Source organism: Anser brachyrhynchus (genome assembly GCF_964034855.1).
Source record: "Anser brachyrhynchus genome assembly, chromosome: 7".
NCBI lineage: Eukaryota > Metazoa > Chordata > Aves > Anseriformes > Anatidae > Anser > Anser brachyrhynchus.
The window spans coordinates 1,855,275-1,876,411 of NC_137701.1; the positions used below are offsets into that span (position 1 = coordinate 1,855,275).

At 41.8% G+C, this 21,137-nt stretch overlaps 1 protein-coding gene across 6 annotated transcripts in view; it reads right to left on the bottom strand.

The window, feature by feature from the left end:
• SPATS2L (spermatogenesis associated serine rich 2 like) overlaps positions 1 to 15,121 on the bottom strand; it is a 76,591-nt gene extending 61,470 nt beyond the window's left edge. For 2 of the 6 annotated variants that reach the window (XM_080599656.1, XM_080599657.1), the window contains exon 1: positions 14,476 to 14,890. The gene's annotated coding sequence lies outside the window, so the exon portion shown is untranslated. Of the gene's footprint in view, positions 1 to 14,475 lie in introns of all 6 variants that reach the window. The other 4 variants (XM_080599662.1, XM_080599660.1, XM_080599658.1 and 1 more) reach the window with 4 other exon arrangements.
• Positions 15,122 to 21,137: the final 6,016 nt, after the last annotated feature.

The window sequence follows — 21,137 nt, forward strand, 5'->3', positions numbered from 1 at the left end:
TAACACATGGAATATGCAGATGCTGTGCAATCTGCAGGGGTTGACCAAAAAGCTCAATCCTGAGGAACAGATTTACAACTTTTCCTGATGCTAACACCCAGCTGATACTGGGTTTTACTGTCTGCTACCAACTAAGTGACCAAAATATACCTAAATGACCCAACTAGAGACTGCACCTAGAAACGTCCCATCCAAGTTACACTGGGACATAGAGAGAGGGGGGCTTCAAGAAACTTGGTCTACTGCCACCACCCTTGCTGTACTTGTGAGAAACATCACAAGAGGAACAGGAAGAGCAGAACCTTTCATTGATACTAAATCACGTCACATCTACAGTGTTGAGAGTCCACTTTTCTAACAACCTAGAGGACATGAAGCACGAAGAAGGAGTAGGGATTGCACCTGGCAATCCCTACTGACAGGACGCCCAGAAGAGAGATGCACACAGCATCACGCTTGGGAGCAAGCACTGCATCCTGCTCTGAGAGCACCCACTCTGCTCAAGAGCCAATGGGATCCCTCCAGTCTGCTCCACCTCACTCCATCCTGATTTCTGGAAAGGAGGAGGACTGAGAACTCCCAGCCAGATGTCCTCTAAACTGTTTCACACCACTCTTTCCTTCCGACAAAGAGCTGAACAGAACCATGAAGCATGTGCCCTAGGTTTTATATTATAGAGCACCTGGGATTAGATACACTCCTTCTAACATAAAAGTCCACTCTTTACTTCCCTCCATGTAGAATGGGAAAATACCCTCTTTTCTTGTTGCATACAAATTCTAAGAATGGGACCATAATGAAAAAATGTATAACAAAATCAATTTACAAATATAGCTTTAGATTCTTCTGAAGTTTTAATAGGAAGGAGGAGCAAAATTACCCAGGGGATCTTGGCCAAATTCAGTCATGAGTATAATGAGATCTCATTCCTGTGTGGTATTTCAGATCACAAAGGAAAGCATGCAGAGCTCTCACAGCCCTGAGACCCAAGGATCCATGAAACACTAACTTATGCCATTTCATGGGAATGACATATGAATAACAAAATAACCTCTAAAGTTTTGGAGCAAAATGTTCATATTGGAACTTATTGTTTCTTTGATTAAAGTGTGTTGGCCTAGGCTTCAGCTGAAATGCTTGTGTCAGTCCTTTACTTATGAAGGATTTTTGCTAATATAAAGCAAAAATACAGCTTTCTTTTCTGCAAATGAGCTTGGATAAAAGTAAGTACTGGTACAAATCTGGAATGTCTCCAGTGAACTCAGATCCACCCTATGCTAAAGGAAATCATAGCTTGGCTGAGTTTATTGGCATAGCACCCCCTGTATGGATCGCTGATTCAGAATTGCAGTCTGTACTTACTTTCCTAGAAACAAACACATATTTACTGTTGACCCTACCTCAGCAACTGGCTTATAACTTGGCACATCTGCTCTAAGTGTCTTTGGTATAACAACTGTGAAGTTTGTTTCAGCAATATCCACAAGACATAGTCTGCATACTTTATGGTACACTGAATAAAAAGAAATGACATGCTACATTTAATGACAAAGTTGTTTGGAAGACACTTATATGCATGCAACGTGGCCAAGCTACCATCTCTAATCCAACCTTTGCTTTAAGAACTATTATACTTACACTTGTTTCAGATTTTTGAACTCATAGTACATTGACATACGAAGTATATTGATGCTACATGTTTTTCCATTTTATGCCCTAAAATTGTTGCTTGTTTATGTAGAATAGGGGAGGAACACAATAGAAACAAATATAGCTACAACCTACCTTTCTTGTTCCTATGGTCTCTTAACTTTCATAGACAGAGCTGCATGGATATTCTCTGCTCACATCACCGATGAAATGAACTCAACGTAATCCTTTTAACCACAGTTCTCAGTATGAGTAAATGAGGCTTTCATATGTCAGTAAATCTATTAACATTTGAAGCAGATTTCAGACGCACATGCTGCCTGACCACCTTGCATTGACCTCAATGGGCCAACATGCTAAAAACCAGAATTTACCTCAGCCACATTAGTGTTCTTCACCTTCAGTTCTGAAGTATGCTTCTGTTCTCCAAGTGAATTACTAGAGCCAATGAATTTGATGAGCCATACAAGCAACTCCTGGTGTATGTTCAGGACTACAGCACACTGTAAAAGTAGAATTAACCGAGGTACAAAACAGGAGTGAAATGCCTACATCTTTTCACATCCTGTATATAATCAAATGTTTCGTTTAACACACAACATACTAACATCAAACTGTTAGTATTCAATGGACTGAAAGTCCATTGTTGCTACTCTTCATCATTATTTCCTGCAGTATCTGATTAGGGTTCCTAAAGGCCTGTGAGACCCTCTAGATGAGAAATGGTGTTTTAGGTACATGCTACTATGAATGCAGAATATTAAGAGCAGTGAATCAAGGTGCTACCAGGAGACTCACAGTAGAAGAGTACAGGCACATGGGCTGCTGCACAATCCAAACCACTTGTTGCAGTGGGAGGAAACCATCAGGAGCTGCTGAGTCAACAGCATTTGATAGCCATGGAAAACTGTTGCATGTCTAGCCCTAATCCATTTCACAGCGAAGCTGTAAGACTTGCAGAAAGACACTGTCACCCTCAGCTTGTGAACTGCTCCCTGTATTTCCCCTTGCATAGTATCTCCACAACATGGAGGAGTCTCCTGGCTCTTCATCCCTGCTCCCATGGCCAGGAAGACCTTCCATGTCAACATGTATGATGCTTTATATTAGCCACAGATGTTAATACAGTGCCAGTTTGGATAGAGGAAAAAAAATGAGGTGCCCTCATCAGCTTTTAATCAAAACAAGATATCTCATTATATTGATAGATGTTCAGAAAAGTATGCATCAGGATATCCGGTCTTGAGTCTCAGTTCTTACCTTTAATATTTACAAGATTCAGATCATTTTATCCAGGGAAACAATACTCCTGGCTTTCACAGGACCCTAATTTGTATTGCTCCTGGAAGTTTATGATTGGCCTCAGGGTCAGAAGCCATTTGTGGTTGGGGCATTTTTAGAAGAGTTTTTTCCTTCCGTGTGTTCAGGTACAATAGTTCCAGCAAACAATAACAGTAAGACTCATTCAACATTTTCTGAACAGTGCTATGAATTTGTTGCAACTTTCCAATTAAAACAGATTTTGAGTTAAAATACAGCAATACAAGTATTTTTCATTAGTTAAAATATACAACTGCTGTCACTGGCAAGTGCTCAGCATTAAACCTATACTTGAAGCTACAGAATTGCCAAATGAGTGAAACAATCTCTACCTGATCTGCAAATGGCTGAAATCCACATGCAAAGTACAGAGGGGACAGGTGAGAGAACAACAACAAAAATACCTGTAACTGAGCAACAGGCTGATCAGAGACTGATCAGAAACTGGGCAAGAGTGCTCCGTTCTTCACAGACCCAGACCTTCAAAATAAAATGATGCAGTATCATGATACTAAAGACTTAGAAACTCATGTCAGAAACTCATCTCTAGGGGGCAGGTAAACTCAGTATCTGCAGGAAGAGTTATGATTAATTGCATTAGGTGCATTTTGGATATCTAACATGCAATACTTAAAAACAGTAAAGGAAACGCAGGTTGGCAAGGAAGGAACAAAAGGTAATGCAATGTATCAAGAGCAGAGATGGGAGAAAAACAGATGGATTACTAGACTAGTGCCTGAGCCATCAGAGCACATTGGTTCTGGGATAAGAGGTCCTTAGTACAACCTTGGACAGGCCAGGCTTAAACACCAAAACTGTATGATTTAGGTAACCACTGAAACAATCTCATTTATATTTTTATTCAGTTTTGCAAATCATTTTATAAACAATTCTCTATCCCATTCCCATCCACACTTTAACATGAGAAGGACAGCAACAATTCAGCTTTATGCATGCATCAGAAGAACTGAACCCCCAAATTTCACCTTGTAGCTCACTTTGCACTAGAATTTGATCACTTTTAGAGTGTTTATAGTGCAAGATTTCCATGTGATTTTTGCATGTGCTGAATATAACATATTACAGCAGTTTCCATCTTGTGGTTGCCACTGTTGCTGCAGGACTACATCCCTCCTCTAAATATAAAGGCAGAGATGGTTGCATGGGACTATGGAGCCTGTTGGTAACACGATTTCCAGGAATGAGTTTAAAAGGTAGAAAAAGGAAAACAAATTTTTTTTGTTTTAAAGTCCTGCACTCTAAGAATTGAAACTTTATACACTTTAGTTACTTTAATTATATTTTCTCTAAAATAAAGAAGGGAGAAGAAACACAATTTTCTTCTATTTTTTTTTTAATGCACTACAAACATTCTGTATGGAAAAGGCATTTTATGTGGGGTGTAGGTAGGAGGGAGGCAATTATTTTAATCTCTCATATCTAAAAATAGTAGCAACAGGACAGCCATTCATCATTGCATTAGGCCATATTAATTTGTTTGTCACCAATTCCCTATGATCAATGTCAAAACTTCCAGCTTAAGGAAGAAAAGGAAAAACTCAGAGTGCAGTCTTCTGCCACAACTGACCTGTCCCTCCCCAACCCAAAAACAAACGTAATGCAAATGCAAAAAAGAAATACGAACTATAATAGAGCACAGTACATAACATTAGCCTTCTAAGAAACAAACGTGAAACTCCTGATGGGTTTTCCTTCAGCACTGATGCCTTATGGTTAAGTAACAGAAATTTAAGGAAAACCTTCAAGCTTAGGGTATTCCTAAATATATCTATAATATTATATTAAAAATACGTCAAAATAATTAAAAGCCTCAAGACAAAACATAGTATTCTAATAGGATGTAAAATCCAACTGATTATCAGAAATACCATTAACTAGTCTTTACACACCTGACATTTAAGTAAGAAGAGATTTCTGAAAATATAGACTTTCCTGAGGATACTACTGTGACCTCAATTTTACTACTATATCATCATGGGAGGGTAAGGGATAGAGCCATGAATTGAAAAAAAAAAAAGAACAAAATGATTCTAAATGATAATTCAGAAACTGACCAAGGCAGAGCCCTGGAGGAAGCCCAGATGAAAGGCAATGTAGCCATGGCTGGACAAGATCCTTGGGCTAGGTTGCTTAACAAGCATTACTTAAACCAATAGAACAGAGATCTGCATGGTCTTCCCCCCCACCCCCTCTTCTTGTTTCACCTAAGTGACAAACTCAGAAACTGGCAAATCAATACCTGCACAACTGGAAATTGAATCCCACAGCTTTAATGTCACAGAAAAAATTAAGAAACTAAAAATTTTCAGCAACGCACCCAAGTTTGCAGAGATCTAGGTATTGCTTTGGCCCTACCATTTATATACACATATTGCATATGAAATGGAGTTGCACAGACATTTTTGTAACAGCTTTGAAAGATGCTTTATACAAGTAGTTCTTTTCTGGTGGCTTGTCATTTTGGTGGAACAATCGTTGGATGCTCAATGCACTTAAGCTGCTTATGTTTCTCACAGAGGAATGCTCACATCTGTCAGTAATCGCATGAATGTTATCATATGGCTGCTAACATTTACTTGTTAGGACCCTAGGAGCAGTTCTTGGCTTCTCCTTTCAAGGAATTATGAGAACTTGATTACTTCATGCGACTTCAGGCAGACTTTTTTTTTTTTTTTTTTTTTTTTTTTTACAAATTATCAACCTGAGTTCATTTAGCCACTTTGAGTCAAAATTGCCAACTTCCGAGTTACTCTTATTTTGTTTTAAAAACAACAACAAAAATCCTGGATTCTCATCAAAAGCAGCCAGACTTCTGGATGGCTTGAAATTTCAGCGTATGCTCCAAGTATGGAAACGGCATTCCAAACAATCTTGGGAAACAGCTAGGAAAGGCAAGGGCTGGGTCCCATTTCTTTCTATTGAACCTGATGCAGGATCAAGCTGTGTGATGATAAATCTGCTTGACCCTTTTAATGAAGAAACCACACAAAATTTGAAACTGATGTAAAAAAAGCATCTAGTGTCAGACTGGAGTAAATCCCACCATCTTTGTTTCATTCCTGGTGTACAACAGTACAGATCATACACACACTTCCTTAGACTTCCTTGTATCACGTGTACTGAAATCTTAGCAGATTCCAGAGAGGGCTGAAAACGAGCAGCTGATACATTTCTACCTTGTTCCTATCATGACTGCTCAACAAACATTTCCTTTGACTACACAGTTTATTTGTATACCTATGACTTTTTTTTGTGTGTGTGTGTGGTTTTGCATGTTTTAAAAAAACAACAGAAAACAACTTTCACCCCTGAACAAGTACCTTTCTACATCTGCATTAACATGGTCACTTAATAATTGATGTCTTCTATCTTAAGTAGTCCATCTGCTGTTCAAGAGCCCATGTAACTCTGTATTTTCCATTTCAATTAACAGCAAATTCTTTCCCAAAGCTTTTTTCCATGTCAGTACTACAATCTGAAATTGTCTGAAAAATGCAGTGAAAACCCATGAAGACCATGGCAGAAGACTTTAAACTTGCAAAAAGAAAAGGCTTTTTTGGAGTCTGGTACCAAGTTAGTTTAAAAAAAAATAAAATGGTACGCTCGGCAACAGTCATTCCAAAGCACATTGGCTGCTAGCTGGTGCCAGCTCCAGTGGTTTTCCCATGCTTGCCATAAGGCCTGCAGGAGAAATGCAGCTCTGCAAGAGCCTTTCTCCCATACACGTGTAATGAAGATGCTTCACCACACTACTACCTTACAGTCCAAGATTTAAAAATGAGTTGTCTTCACACAGGTCTTTTGTTATCACAGAACATGGTACTTGCTATGGTGCTGTTTGACCATTTCCCTCTATTAAATCACTATTGAAGAAACCTCAGGCAGCTCAGTGATGATGCAGAGCCTGATAGTCAGAGTTCACCCTAGAACAAGCACTATATCATGATCTAAGATGCCCATTTTTTGTCATAAGTAACAGTAATCTTGAGACTTTTCTTTTTACTTTACAGAATCTTTAATATCAGGCTCAGCTGCTATCTAAAGAGAAGGTACTATTTTCAAGAGAGAGCACACTTAAGATACCACTTAATGTTTTAGTTGTTATCAGTTTAATTAAGAATTGCATTTACTTTGCCTTATTCCTTTAATATGATGCAACAATAGTAATAACTAACCTTTTACCATTTAATAGACCTTGCAACTGCAAGATGATTCCTCTTCCATTTAATATGTCCCTTGCAATAGCTTAAGTAATCTGGTTTTCTCTTTGGCAACTCATTAAAACGCATTGGAAGGTAACACCATTCACCTGCAGTCTGATTTTTGGAGGACCTGATTAAACACAATTCAAATTAAAACTTTGTGCTCAACATCTCTGAAAATCCAGCACCAGGACAGCAATTAGAAGCTTCCCACCTTTCCTACTGGATTATGTGCGGAGTAAGTAAAAATAATCAGGGTCAGATACAGTGTAACTTCAGAGAAGGAAATCATGTTAAAATGCTACCACAGGAATCTTAGCTCATCCCATTAGCGAAGAGAAAGGCGACCCATCATACACTGCTGATGGCAGTGTAATGGATGATTTTACATACATGACCATCTGTTGCCAGGTTAGGCAACAGCAGAGTGACTTTCCAGAATGCCAAACTGTCTGCCCGTGTTCAGAATTTCCTTGTTTTTGTAGGCTTCCTCATTACAAAATAAAATATGATTCTTCACATTATAGAGCACCTTTCATTGCAACACACTCTATGGACTGCAAACACGCTCACAGAGCTGACAGAAGTTTCAGGACCAAGCACTGCATAAGCACCGGAGCACCTGAGTGAGAGGCAGCACGCTGCTGCAACCTGCTCCACAGCTGCCTCTTGTGCAGTACTCCTGGGGAAGGAAATAGTGCTCAACCCGCCCTCACATCAGAAGGGCTGCAGAACTGCTAACATATGTGGAGCACTGACAGAGCCTTAGTGTGAAATGTTTCCCCAGGAACTAACTTGCAGAGGACCTAAATTTCACTTATTTCAGACAGAAGAAGGGCTTCAGCTTCTCATGACAGGAAAGAATTGAGAGGTTACATGCTGTTCTGTGCTGCAGACCCAATACATCATTGATGCTTCGAGGGTTAGAACCATCTCGTACTAAAAAGTAACTGCATAACAAAAAAATAGCAGAATTTAATAAAAAACTAAAAAGATCATAAGATACAAAATTTACACCAGTATCACAAAAGTGCAACTTCACTGGTGTCAATTTCCTGACTGAAGCATGTGCCAGACAAGTTGTGACACTATCCACAGTCCCCTTTCACACAGAGATAAACATTAGCAAGTCAGAGATCTTCTACTGTAAAGCTGCTTGTCTGTTCAGCCCAATGTTTCCCCCACACACCACTGTTCAGAAGGTTATTTTACCTCTTTTAGGATAAAATATTTTTTGCCACATAAAAAAATCTCATTGCAGCTACTGTGATCAACTCTACGCCGTGTTCTCTAGCCTGCTGACCCACCAGCAATCTGGTAACAAATCAGCATGTGTAGGTCAGTAAGGCACAAGAGAATGGACATTAAAGACAGGTGTGCAGTTTTAGTAACAGAGAACAAGTGAAAAACTTTTTATTGAGCAACAAGAAAGCAATGATAGTGGGGCAAACTTGCCTTGTGGATTTCAGTGAGCATAAGCCCCATAAGAATCGGGCTCACTATCAGACATATGAATCAGTGCAAGACCATCATTTCCATTAGATCCTTAACTATGTGGCCATACCTGAGGAAGATCCTTATCTGTCACTCACTCCCATTATAGCCAGACAAACCCTGATCTTGTACTACCATTACACAGAAAAGATCTTCCCTGTAATCCCCCCCCCTTCCTCTCACCTCACAAGCTTTCATTTCCACTGGAGTATCTAAACATATAAGGTTGAAAACCTCGTGTCCTCTGACTGCCAGTGCTCCTTCTAGCCTGCAGGATCTTCCACTCTCACCAGGGCTCTTTCCAACCACCATCGTCTGCTCTCTTCACACAAAGGCATCTAGGCACTCTTCTTACACAGCAGCTGCTCTAGTTCACATGCACTTCCCTCACTTAGCAGACCTCTTCAGGGCACCACTGGCAGATCCTTCTCTTGTCCTACCCATGCTACAGCTCCATGCATCCAATACTCCAGCTGATCTTCCAACTCCTTTCTGTTGTTCTTATCCTTATCTTTCAACCTATCTGCCTCTGTTGGCCAGATGTATCATTCATTCCTTTCTGGCTTCTACCATGTTTGTTACCAATGTAATTTGGCTGTAGTGAAAGAAGAAAACCCTCAAGTTCTTCACAGATTTTCATGAGAAATATGTTTCCCTCTTCCAGTGCAGTAGCAAAGCAGCTGCAGTACATGGGAACCCTCAGGAGTTGTGGAAGCCTCTCCACCCAAGTGCTGTGCAAGCACTCTGTCTCCATGCTATCGCACTCCTCATCAGCTCCAGAGCAAGGAACACACAAGCTCTCATCCTGACACGAAAGCACAAATTCATTCCAACAGCTTAACAGACCAGCCAGCTCAAAACAATTTTCAGCCAGCACTAAGTTATTATTGGAAAACACAACTAGCAAAAAAGGCAACACTTTATTCAGACTGAGTCCTAAAGATCACTAAATCAAATTCTGTACAGGCTGGTATTACTGCATAAGATAGTTATTCCCTCCATCAATACAGTACGGAGGAGTCCCACAGTGATGCCATTTTGAGACTTGTAAGTTTTTCCATGGCTAGCATAAACCACAGTCTCTGAACACGTTTCCACTCAATCTGAGTACTACCATACCAAGACTGCAAATGTAGGGTTTTTAGTGCCTTTAGCTATACTCACACAGGACACTCGTTTAAACATTAAAAGTGGATGGCTTAAGTGTAACGCAGAAGTGGAAGCCACACATTGGACGTGTGTGTAAGCCAGCATATACTGAAAGCTTTTCTTATTTACACATTATGAAGTAATTCAGTCTGAAATGACCATTTCAGTACATGCTTGAGCTTACAGTCATCTGAAGCCCAAACACTTTCTTGGCAGTTTTATCTAAATTCATAAGGAAGTCTCAAGTTCTGATCTACCCCCCCTTTAGCTGCCAGCATGCATCAGCCTTCAGCAGCAATAAAAAGCTGTGCGTTTCTCTGCACCACAGAGAATACTCAGGCAGATGTCCTGATGTTGAAGCTTCAGGGCAAGCTGTGCACATGCTTCTAACACAAATCAACCAGGATCCAGAAGAGCTACCAACCTTGAGAAAAATCTAACACAAACGCTATCTTTTGGTGCTGTTCCAGATAAGATCCAGAACACCATAAATCCTTGCACAGATTTTGCACAAGGATAGGACAACAAATACCAGGCTAACTGCCCCGAATGGGGGCGTGTGTTTATTTTAAAGTGCTGCCAGGCAGGTTGGCCTCATCAGCACTGAAGGATAACAACTCAGTGAGACTGTACTGCTGATACAACAGTCGTAACAGAGCTTCTTTAGAGCTAACTCAAAACATACCCACAACTTTCCAGGATAATCACATTTCCAAGAAATCACTCACTGTCCACTTGGCCATGCACAGCACAAGCAGATAACATTGTTCCACACCACTGAGGACATAGAATAGCATCAACCACCTCAAAAGAACACAGTTCATGGAAACATCAGGTTTAATTTACCTAACACTTAGGGGGGGAAAAAAAAAAGGAACAGACCTTTCACCAACGAACATTAAACTAAAAAACATACCAGTTGACACAGACGAAAATCTGTCTCCAACTGTGAGCAGCAGCACGTTGGTATTCACAAACAGGTGAAGCTTCTTTGAACTCTTACCTTTTCAATACTTGAAAGATTAGATTTACCAGTAATTTAAGCACTGGATACAGTACACAACCATACTCTTATTTTTTTTTCAGTCAGCAAACCACTAGAGAGATTACTGAAAGGCCTATTATGAAGGCCAATCACTATCCTTTTCTTGAATGACCACATGAAAATCAGTGACCATTCCACAATGGATTGAAAGGGCCTTTTGTCTGAAGGAAAAGGACAAGGAGTCACAAAGTATTGCAGATTCATTTGTAACTCATGCTCTTGAAGAAACTGTATAGCTTCAGTAAAGAGCAAACCCAGAAAAGAACTGGCTTTGAAAACATTATGCCACAACCCTTTCCTACTATGTATATGCCAAGCATATTTTTTGGATTGCTTCTTTCATATTACTAAAAGACAGACAGGCATTCTATATTAGTTGTTTTACAAGATAAGTTGAAAATGCATGCAGAGTTTTGACTTTATTCCAAATCCCTAATTAGGGTCTGCAGCACTATTTGCCTTGTCTAAACATAAACTCACTGGAAGCTTTTTTTTAGTTAGAGATCTAGTGTAAGTGTAATCGCACTGGGATAATAGCTGAAAGCATTGTGACTGTTGCTTAATAATCACTTAGTAATTGAGGAAATTTGCTATTACGTATGAAGTGTACGGTGGCCTCTTCATAAAAAAAGATTTTTATAATCCAGAAACCAGCATTTGGCTCTTAACTAATTTGAAAGTTTGTTTCTGAAGTCTCTTACAAAAAAGGTCAATTATGTCTGCTGACTTCTGAAAAGTAGGAAAATGTTTCGCTTCTCCCCAGCCCCAGTCACACTTTCAGTTATGCGGTTTTACATGCAAATGCACGCACACCCAAAATGGGATTTGCACACAGGAATTCATTATGGAGTTTCCAAATAAACTTCACACAGACAAACATTCAGCAGGAAAGACAGTGGAGGCTAATAAGCAAAACCTGATTTCTTCTAATCCATACCCAAAACTAGGGAAATTGCTGCACTTCCATTCAGAAACAAAAGTCACAGCTGTCAGACTTGCCCTATTCATCCATCTGTTCCACTCACATACTGTGAAACTAAACAGTCAAAAATGTCAGTTTTCGCTCTCCAGCATCCCAGAGTTCATATTCCTCGTGCTCCTACAACCCTTTCTGAAATGGAGCAATGCATTTTGTGCACACTACTGGCCAAGACACCAGGTATGAACTGGATTTAGCTCTTCTGACCATCCTATCAAATCACATCAGGCATGGAGCTGGGCTTTGGTGTATTACAAGACGGCATTACCTGAGCTTGAGGTGCTCGGAAACAAACAGGGCAAAGAGGTGTGAACTCTGCAGCCCCCTGCTAACATCAATGAAGTTCAGGGCCAAATTTTTTGATATCATAACGCTACACAATGATGCTTACAAGTAACTCTTAACAGGGGGAAGGCGATGGACTAAGATGCCAGAAGTCTAGACTAAAATAGACACTTTGCTAACAAAGTTAGCTATTTTGCAACTCTTCATTTTTGTACATGAAGGAGAAAACTTGAAGAGAAAACTCATGAACCATCTGAGGAGAGAAGAAAGGGCAGAAGGAAGGAGATAGAAACACAAGGATAGGGAAAGCACACAAAACTAGTAAGGATATAGGAGACAATAGCAACAGCAATAGGTATGAGGTCGTATTCCCCCAGAGCAGCACAGACAATAAAATCCTTCATATTAACAACAAGTTAATTACAATTTACAATCACCTACAAGTTGTTTTTCTTCCCTTGATCTCTGTGCAAAGCCTCAGTGCCTGAGTCTTCTGCTCCAAACTGTTATGTAGCTTTACTTTTAAAATCCTCCAGTGCACAGTAAGAAGTGGAGTCTGACCTTTCCTTTGGATGCGTAAAGCACCACTTCAGATTGTTCTGAGGAAGTACTTGAGGATTTTTTTTTCTTTTTTGTATTCTGCATGACTAATATTACTTAACAGTGTGCAAAGACCCTTAAGATTTGAGCCCTGAAAACATACTGGAAAATACAGTCCCTAGAACGACAACGGAGGCAACACGTGGGCAAAACAGAACACAAATATAATGATGTAGGGGAATTACCACCAAACACAGGTTAGCTGTAACTACTGACAGGCATGGCTTTGGTACTTCCACCACTGCTAGGAGAGAACGTAAAACATAAAACACTTTTCAGGCCACTGGAATCTTGTGCTTTCTCTTAAAAGTAGACCCAAACCGTAAGTTTCAGTTCTGGACAAGTATGCTCTTAAAATTTCAGAAATGGTAAGAAGGTATCCTGACATAGCCTTGTTTCCCTTTCTTTGAAAAAGCATAGGTAAGAAAAACTGATCTAGATTCAGAACCCAAACTTCCTCAACATAGAAATTACTTGGAGATGCTTGTGTTCAATTTTTAGGCTTATTACTAAATGCCAAACAAAACAGACTCAAGCACACATTCCTTCTCAGGGTCCATTAAGTTCAGAAGTAACTGCCTGGGTAAGGACTGTGGAAGCAAACCCTTCAGTTAAGGGCAGTCCTGTAAACACTTTGAAGGACATTTAATTTCCTTCATCTTAATCATAACACTTTTCTTATACAGTACAATTCCCAGAGTTGTGACCTTACCTTGTTTCATGCTTATACAGCACCTGACACAGTACAATCCTTATCTTGATTGGTGTCTCATTACATTTAACAGATCCTGCTGTTCTCCTAAATTGCCAAATTTCTTCAACTCCCTTAATGCAATTAGCAGAACACTCAAAACCCAGCAGCAGCATTCAGCTTCAGCAGGCTCTGACGAAGCCTCATAAAACTCAGCCCATTCTAACCTGGAAACCATTCCATGTTTACACAGTTTGACTGCATCCACAGAAACAATTGTGGCAGGACACAGTGTCCAGCCCACACCAGTTTAAAGACTCTAACTATTGGCATTCAACAGGTTACCTCCCAGAAGGGCTTCTTGCATGGCTAGTGCAAATGTGTTCCTGGTTAGCCCTGGCATTTTAGATGCAACACTCCTTTCCACTTTCAACGTACAAAGTCTTTAGCTAGCCTTCCTTAAATAATCATGTTTTGGATGGCATTTTATGGTTGCATCAGGAGCCCAAAGAAACAGGAGAAAGATGCTTCATAACATACACTGGTAATTCAAATAAAGTTAATAGAAAGGAATTCCCACAGAAGACTATCAGTTGCCTTGAAGCATGTAAAGCTTTTGTACATGTTCAAGCTGGAATCAACCAAACCAATGCAGGAGAATGTGACCTGGAATGAAACTGATGGAGTTTCTGAGGTACCTCTTATCTCTCCTAAAGAAAATAAGTAAAAGTGATTCAGACTGCATGATGACAAGGCTGAGGAGGAAACTTACATTATTCATTTATAGCTCAGCAAAGGAAGCATTGTATAATGATAGAAAATAAAAAGACATTGCCAGTTCTCGCTGCTTACCAACAAATTCCATGCCTAATGGCTACATTTTGCATTCACTGTAAGAAGGACAACAAATGTTAAAAAAAAAAAAAGAAAAAGCCCTATCACCTCAGCAGTCTTTTACCATGGCACAGACAAATTAAATCCTTAAACGGGTGCACTTGTGCAGGAACAGGAGCTGGGGCACAGCAACCTTCGTCCCTACCTTGCAGTAGGGTAGGTCAGGGCTCGCAGTGGCGCTCCGCAGCCCGTACAGAAACGTGAAGCAACATTTCAGGAGCAAACGCGGCGCTGGCTCAGCGCGTTTGGCTGCAAAGCCAGGCGGGGATGAAGGGCTGCGCCGGCACAGCGCCAGCTCCCATCCCGTTAATCATTTATGCCCGAAGCTGTTACTGAACAGCCTGGAGCAGCGCAGCCCAACAGGGCTCCAGCAGCGCACGGTGGCCGGCGGAGCCGCGGGCAAGAGCGATCGACTGCAGGGCTGCTCCCCGGGCACCCCGGCCCGGGGCTGAGGGGCCGAGAGGCCGGGGCCGCGCTCCCCGTGCCGCTGGAGGGGCCCGCCCGCCTCAGGGTCGCGAAGCGCTACGGAAGCGGCCGGCCTCCCCCGCCGCCACAGCGAACTCCCTGCAGGGCTCCTCACCCTCCCGGGGGTTCCGGCGCAGGTGCGGTGCGGAGGGCAGGGCAGGGCAAGGCGGCGCCTTACCTCAGAGCCGCCGGGCCGCAGCGAAGCCGTGCCGCCGCGGTAGAGGCCGAGAGGGCGGCAGCGGGGCGCGGCGGTGGCAGGGCCGGCGGCCCGCCGGGAAACGCCCCTCGCCCCGCCCCGGGCCCGCCCCGCCAACGGCCGCAACGGCCGCAACGGCCGCCGTCCCCAGGAACGGCCTTCCCGCGGCCCAGCTCCCTAACGGCGGGCCCTGTGGTGAGGAGGTTCCCCGGAGCCCCTCGCCAAGCACGGCGAAGCAAGCGTCACCGAGCGCGGCCAACCCCTGAAGCTTCCCGTCCGAGAAGGCTCCTTGGCAAGCTCCCCGGAGATAAAAATAAAAAATTACCTCAATTTTTTCAGGAATCAGTGTTTTAAAATACTGCCTAAAAGCACAAATGCATAGTCTGGGTTGTTAACCCAATGGTACAGGAGCAATAAATAACTATTCCCTTAAATTAAACACTAGAACATGCAGATACAGCCGCACGCTTGGAACTAAAGAAAACTACAGCAAATTTTCCATAAACAACTGCAATCTGGATTTACTGTCAGTATTGGTGTCTTACACCATCACTGGCGGTACCCTCGACCCAAACACATACCAGTTCTCATCTTTGCTAGCAACATGAGCCCCAAGTACTGGAAAATCATAGCGCTTCCTCTAAAAATCTTTACCTTCCTCTTTTTCTGCAAATGGAGAGGAGGCTCCCTTGGCTCTAACACACCTCTACTTTATCTTTCCACCCTCAGCAAGAAAATTAACTGCTTACACTGCCAAGCCCAGCTTGGAGGCAGCACTGGGTCTTCACTGTTTTCAGCCAAAGCTTCCCAGACCTCGGTGTGGAAAATAAATCAAAGCGGGATTTGTCACGAGCAGGGGCCCAACCCATCCTCCAAGCCAGGTGGTGTGCCTCCTCACAGCAGGTCAGTGGCATAGCAGGGGACTAGCTCAGCATTACAGCACGCGGTTCTTGGTGGCGGTGGTGTCCCAGAGAAGCTCCCTTCTACTCTGGTTGGGTGCAGTTGCTTCATGTAGCGGATGGGTTTGCCCACCTCCTTCAGAGAGCTGGGCACAAATTAAATGCTGAATGATACGGTGTGGCCACAAGTTCAGAATTAACATTTCTTTTGGAATTGCATCTTCAAAACTGTTCAGATCTGCAGTAAACATTGGTTTATTTTAAACAGCTTAACTTTGAATGTCCAGGTTTGTATTTGCACTCAGAGTACTCTCACTAAAGTACCACTGACATTTATCTGCACCCTGAACTGTATGAATTTTGTCTGTGAGTTGTGGAAATGATTCTGAAGTTGAAGAAAATAGTGCATTATATTCATAAAACAAAGGTGCTGCTGACCTTTCCACACAAGATAATAGATGTGAATCATGAAGCTGAGACTCATCTAAAGGAACACAGTGGAAACACATAGGATGAAAGGCTCTGAAGGCTTTACAAATTGTATTTGGATGGGAGAGAGCAGGGAGAAAGAGAATGTGGGAAAAAGAAGAATGAAATAGGATCCTGCTGTTTAGCTCACGCATAAACTGTATGTGCTCAGTCAAAGGTCACTTCTTTTATTTTCTCATTAATTTCAATGGCGGTAGATGGTATATGAAGAACAACTTCAGAACAGCCAGAAATAGTTTAGGTTTTTCCATGACAATGCAGTGGTCAGAAAAACCCAAGTATCTTTACACATATCTTTACTTTTGACTTTTTAAAAAGTAGTGGCTAAAAGAAAGTTAATCATTTGAAATGAACTATATAAATTTATATAGAAAAGTTAAATAAAAATCAAATGGTCTACTTTTTATGTATTTGCCAATAAAGTTTTTTTACCCTGTGTACATTGAAATTACTTCCTGTAACAATTCCTGGTTGTTGTTTTTTTGTGGTTTTGGGCAGGGAAATCCAACACTGCTGGTGAGAAATGGTGTATTTGGACAGTTCTGAGGTTGAGGTGTCTAGGTACTAAACACAAGTGAGGAAAAAAACAAATGGGAAAACAAAGAATAAAAGCTTTGGGAAGTCCGCAGGTGCACGCGAAAGCTGGCACAAGGAAATTGCCACCCACAGCAACTGAAAGTAGAGGCCAGAATGAGAACAGAGAAGGAATCATGAATGCTGTGCAGTGAGGATTACGAATGACCACCTCAAACAAATTTTCAGGGAAAATTTTCAGGGAACAGGAGCTCTTCAAAGGAGACTGATGCAACAGCTGCCAACTGCTTTTCAGGGACTAAAAAGCCAACACCAGAAGCTGATCTCCACACAAAGGTGTCACAGATTATATACATCAATGTTGATGGTGTTTTAGCACTAGTCTTACTAGCTTTCCAATTTTTGCAGCAAATGTGCAGATCTACATTGACTTGTAGTATATATGGCTGTATGGTGAGCCTACATTGTCTAAAAGAGGATGCCAGCTGCCCAGCGCTTAGTTCTCATCTCCTGTTTATGCCAAATAGCAGTGTGAACATTATGGTCCACACATGCTGCAGCATTTGGCTCCTACATAAAGTTTATTCACAAGTAAAAGTAGAATGATAGACAGTAACAAACATCCCAGCAGGAACCTTTGGGCTCTATTAGAAGTGAGATGGCCTACTGGTCAGAGCTCTGACTTGGGATTTTGCATTAAATCCTCAGTTAGAATCACAGAATATCCTCAGTTGGAAGGGACCCACAAGGATCAAGTCCAATTCCTGCCTCCACAAAGGACCACCCAAAATTCAGACCATGTGTCTGAGAGCGTTGTCCAAATGCCTACTGAAATCTGACAGGCTTGGTGCCATAACTACTGCCCTGGGGTGCCTGTTCCCATGCCTGAGGAATTATTAAGAATGAGGTATGTCTACAGCTACTGCCTCGTTGAGGTGCCCTTGCAATGTCTCTGGTGCTGTTGGGAAGCTGGAGCTTCTGGGTTACGTAGAGCAAGGACCTGATCCTTCTGACCGTGTAAACAAGATATACCCACAGAAAGACTGGGAAGAAGGAGGTAATTGGCTGCAATTGCTTGGATGGCTGAGGGGTGTTTGCAGACAAGGGGGAAGGAACCCTGAAAAGGCAGTGATCACTGATCCTGTGGCCTGAAAACTCCAATGGCTAGGGACAGTTATTAACACTGTCCTGATACCATCTGACAAAGGGACGTCCTATTGATCAAGTGGCAAGCTATATGCACTGTACCACATCCTGGAAAGTAGACCTGAGATTAGCAGCAAGAGCCAGGATAATATGGAGGGTCCAATATTATAGGTAGCCTTGAGGAAACCACCAGGAAGGAGCAGAACTATCACCTGATTATGCTAAAAGTAGAGTTTGTAATAAATGTATATTCATAAAATGTATATTCATACAATGTTTTTTAAGTATGTGCTTCACAGAGGTGAGGGGTGGAATGTATTGTGCACAATCGGCAGGGGTCTGGTAGTGGGGCTAAGGGGTGTGACCTCTGTGGGATGTGCTCAGAGACTCCCCTGTGACAGTTGCAGATGGCTCTGCAACAGACAAACCAGACCCACCAAGTGCCAAAAGTGAGCCAGTCAGAGCAGTTTCTACTGCCTCTGCAAAAACACATTAAAGTAAGAGGAGACATGCAGAAGATACAAGAGATGCCAGGGCAGTAGGGACATGAGAATAGGACAAAAGCTAGGGGAAAAAAAAAAAACCAAACAACAACAAAAAATAAACTAGCTGCTCCTGCAAGAGCAGGAGTAAAACTAGCCACCTTGAGCATGAGAACAGAGAGAACTGAGGATGAGGTACAACTGGAAGGGGACTGCAGAGGAGGAACCACCATACACCGATCCCGGTCTCCCACATTGCCCTTTGCCTCACTGAAGGGCAAAGGGACTGGGGAGCAGGAAAAGTGTCTAGAAGGGAGCTGAGTTGTGCCTCTACAAGTGTTTGATTTTTTTCAATACCAGAATCAGTAATTAAAAGTTTGTTAATTGGGAAGAAATTTAATCAATTGAAATTCCCCTGACACACAACTGTTTCTGGCTTGCAAGAGGGAGAAATTGATTCAACACAGAAATTTGGAAGTAAACTGATGCAATCACAGCGGTCTGGCAGGGGATCTAAGGGTGAAGATATGGATATGAAGAAATGGCAAATTACATAGCTCATGTTGTAAAACAGTTGCTAATCTGGGGCATAAATGTAACATGGGTCTTTTAAACCAGCAGAAGGGCTGATGATAACATTTTATCCTGGCTTTAGTTAACTGCAGTGAAAATTTGCAATCTTAATGGAAAAAAAAAAAAAAGTTCAAAGAGAGACACCAGAAGCAATTACCAGAGGTAAGTCTTCAGGAGATAGCTGTTTACATGCTCAGCTTCGGAGAGAGCTGCCAAGCAATGAAAAGGCAGAAGGTCCTTTCAAGGACCTGTGAGGAGTCCTAAGGAGCGTTATATAGAATAACAACACAGAAAGAGGAAAATGAAGATTCATGATAGCTACAGCAAATTCTGACAGTCAGTCACACTGGACCAAAATCCTAGAGGCTGGCTTCCTACATGTTATCAGCAGAAACCTGTATTCAGCATTTAGAAGAATTTTGTAAATAGAAAAGCTTCTGTGTTTGCATGTGCGATCCCAAGCAAAAAAACAAGGAAGTTGGCTTTTTTGGCTCCTAAAGCTATGGGTCAAATTTAGAAAGGATAATTTGCAACCCACACACAAGTTAGGCCATTATGTTTGCTCAGACAAGGCCTGAATTTGACTAAATGCTTATGAGCACGCAGACTATATACTATATAAACAAAAATCTGTTTTGCAATGAGAATATTTATATTACAGATAAGTGAAACTGCTGCTCTGAGATCTCACATTTATTTGAAAATACAATGTCCTCAAGTGACTGTGACAAAGTATAATCTCTAAGAAAGTATTTTTTTAAAAAGATTGGGAAACTGACTGTTTGGTTAAAATGTTCAAAGAAAGAAGCAGTTAAAAAAAAAAAAAGAAAAAAAGAAAAAAAAGAACCTAACAGGAGCATTTTCTGATTCCAGAAACAATGCAGCAGTATCTTTTGGTGTCCAGTGTTTCAGAGTGAGTGGACTTGAGCAGGGTGGTAAACACTTAGGAATGAAGTTCGAAAAGAAACAAAAAGGAGCCTTGAGCTCACTCTTGTATTAAATGGAAAAGAAGTGAGGAAAAGCTTGGCAGAAATCAGCATAATAGTAGACTTATTGTTGAATCTGAAAGCTTCATTTTCCAACAGCATCCCTTTTCTGGGAAGCTGCCCCACCATTCTGAAAGCACTTTCTATAGAGATGATAAATCTATGGTGGAGATTTATGCACATTCAGATTAAGTCAGGAAATCAGTCATGAAAATGTAATTAAATAGAGACAAAAACCTAGAGGAAAAATTACTATCCCCGCCCCCAAAGCAAACACAGCTAACAATACGCTATGATATAGCAGGTCCTGGGATTCTGACTCTGACTTTGGCACCTATTCTTGCTCACGCCACGTATAGGGCAAGCAACCTCATCCTGGTTCCTGACTGCGGTTCCCAGAACACCAGACAGGGGCACTCTGCACAGCAGCAGATTCTGGGCTGTAGCACTGTGTGAACAGACTAGGCTTGGTATCTTTGGTCCCCTCCCCCCCCCCCTTTTATTTTTTTTGGCACAAGTTCTTAATTCATAAGAAGGTAAAGGCATACAAAGAAAAAAATGTTCTGTAGCTCTAGATGGAATTGAGACCACAGTCTTCCTGGTCCTCTGGGGACATCCAAACAGGAGGGAAAAGATACAGAAACAGCCTTCCGTGACACTAGCTGACCCCCCAAATGGCTGTGGTTGGCTGGAAGAGCTTCTGATAATGGCTTGCAGTCCCAGGACACTGGTGCTGTGTCAGTTTAAATGCTCACCTTCTGATGAGTTCCACCATGCACTCAGGGTGCTGGTATGCGCTCTCTAAAGGAACAGCTGGAGAGGTACTTCCTTTAGTTAGCAGCAGTGGTAGATTTTTGCTCTGTGGTTGGACTAGACCCTGACAGTCTCACTATTTAGCTTTGGGCATTCAACTTGGGTGCCTAAGCGAGAAGCCTCAGTACCCTGGATTGTCATGGAAGCACAGCTGTCCCACTGACCCTACAGGAGCCTTCAGCCCTGTAAGCACCAGAGTTAGGTACCTTAAGTTAGACTGTTAA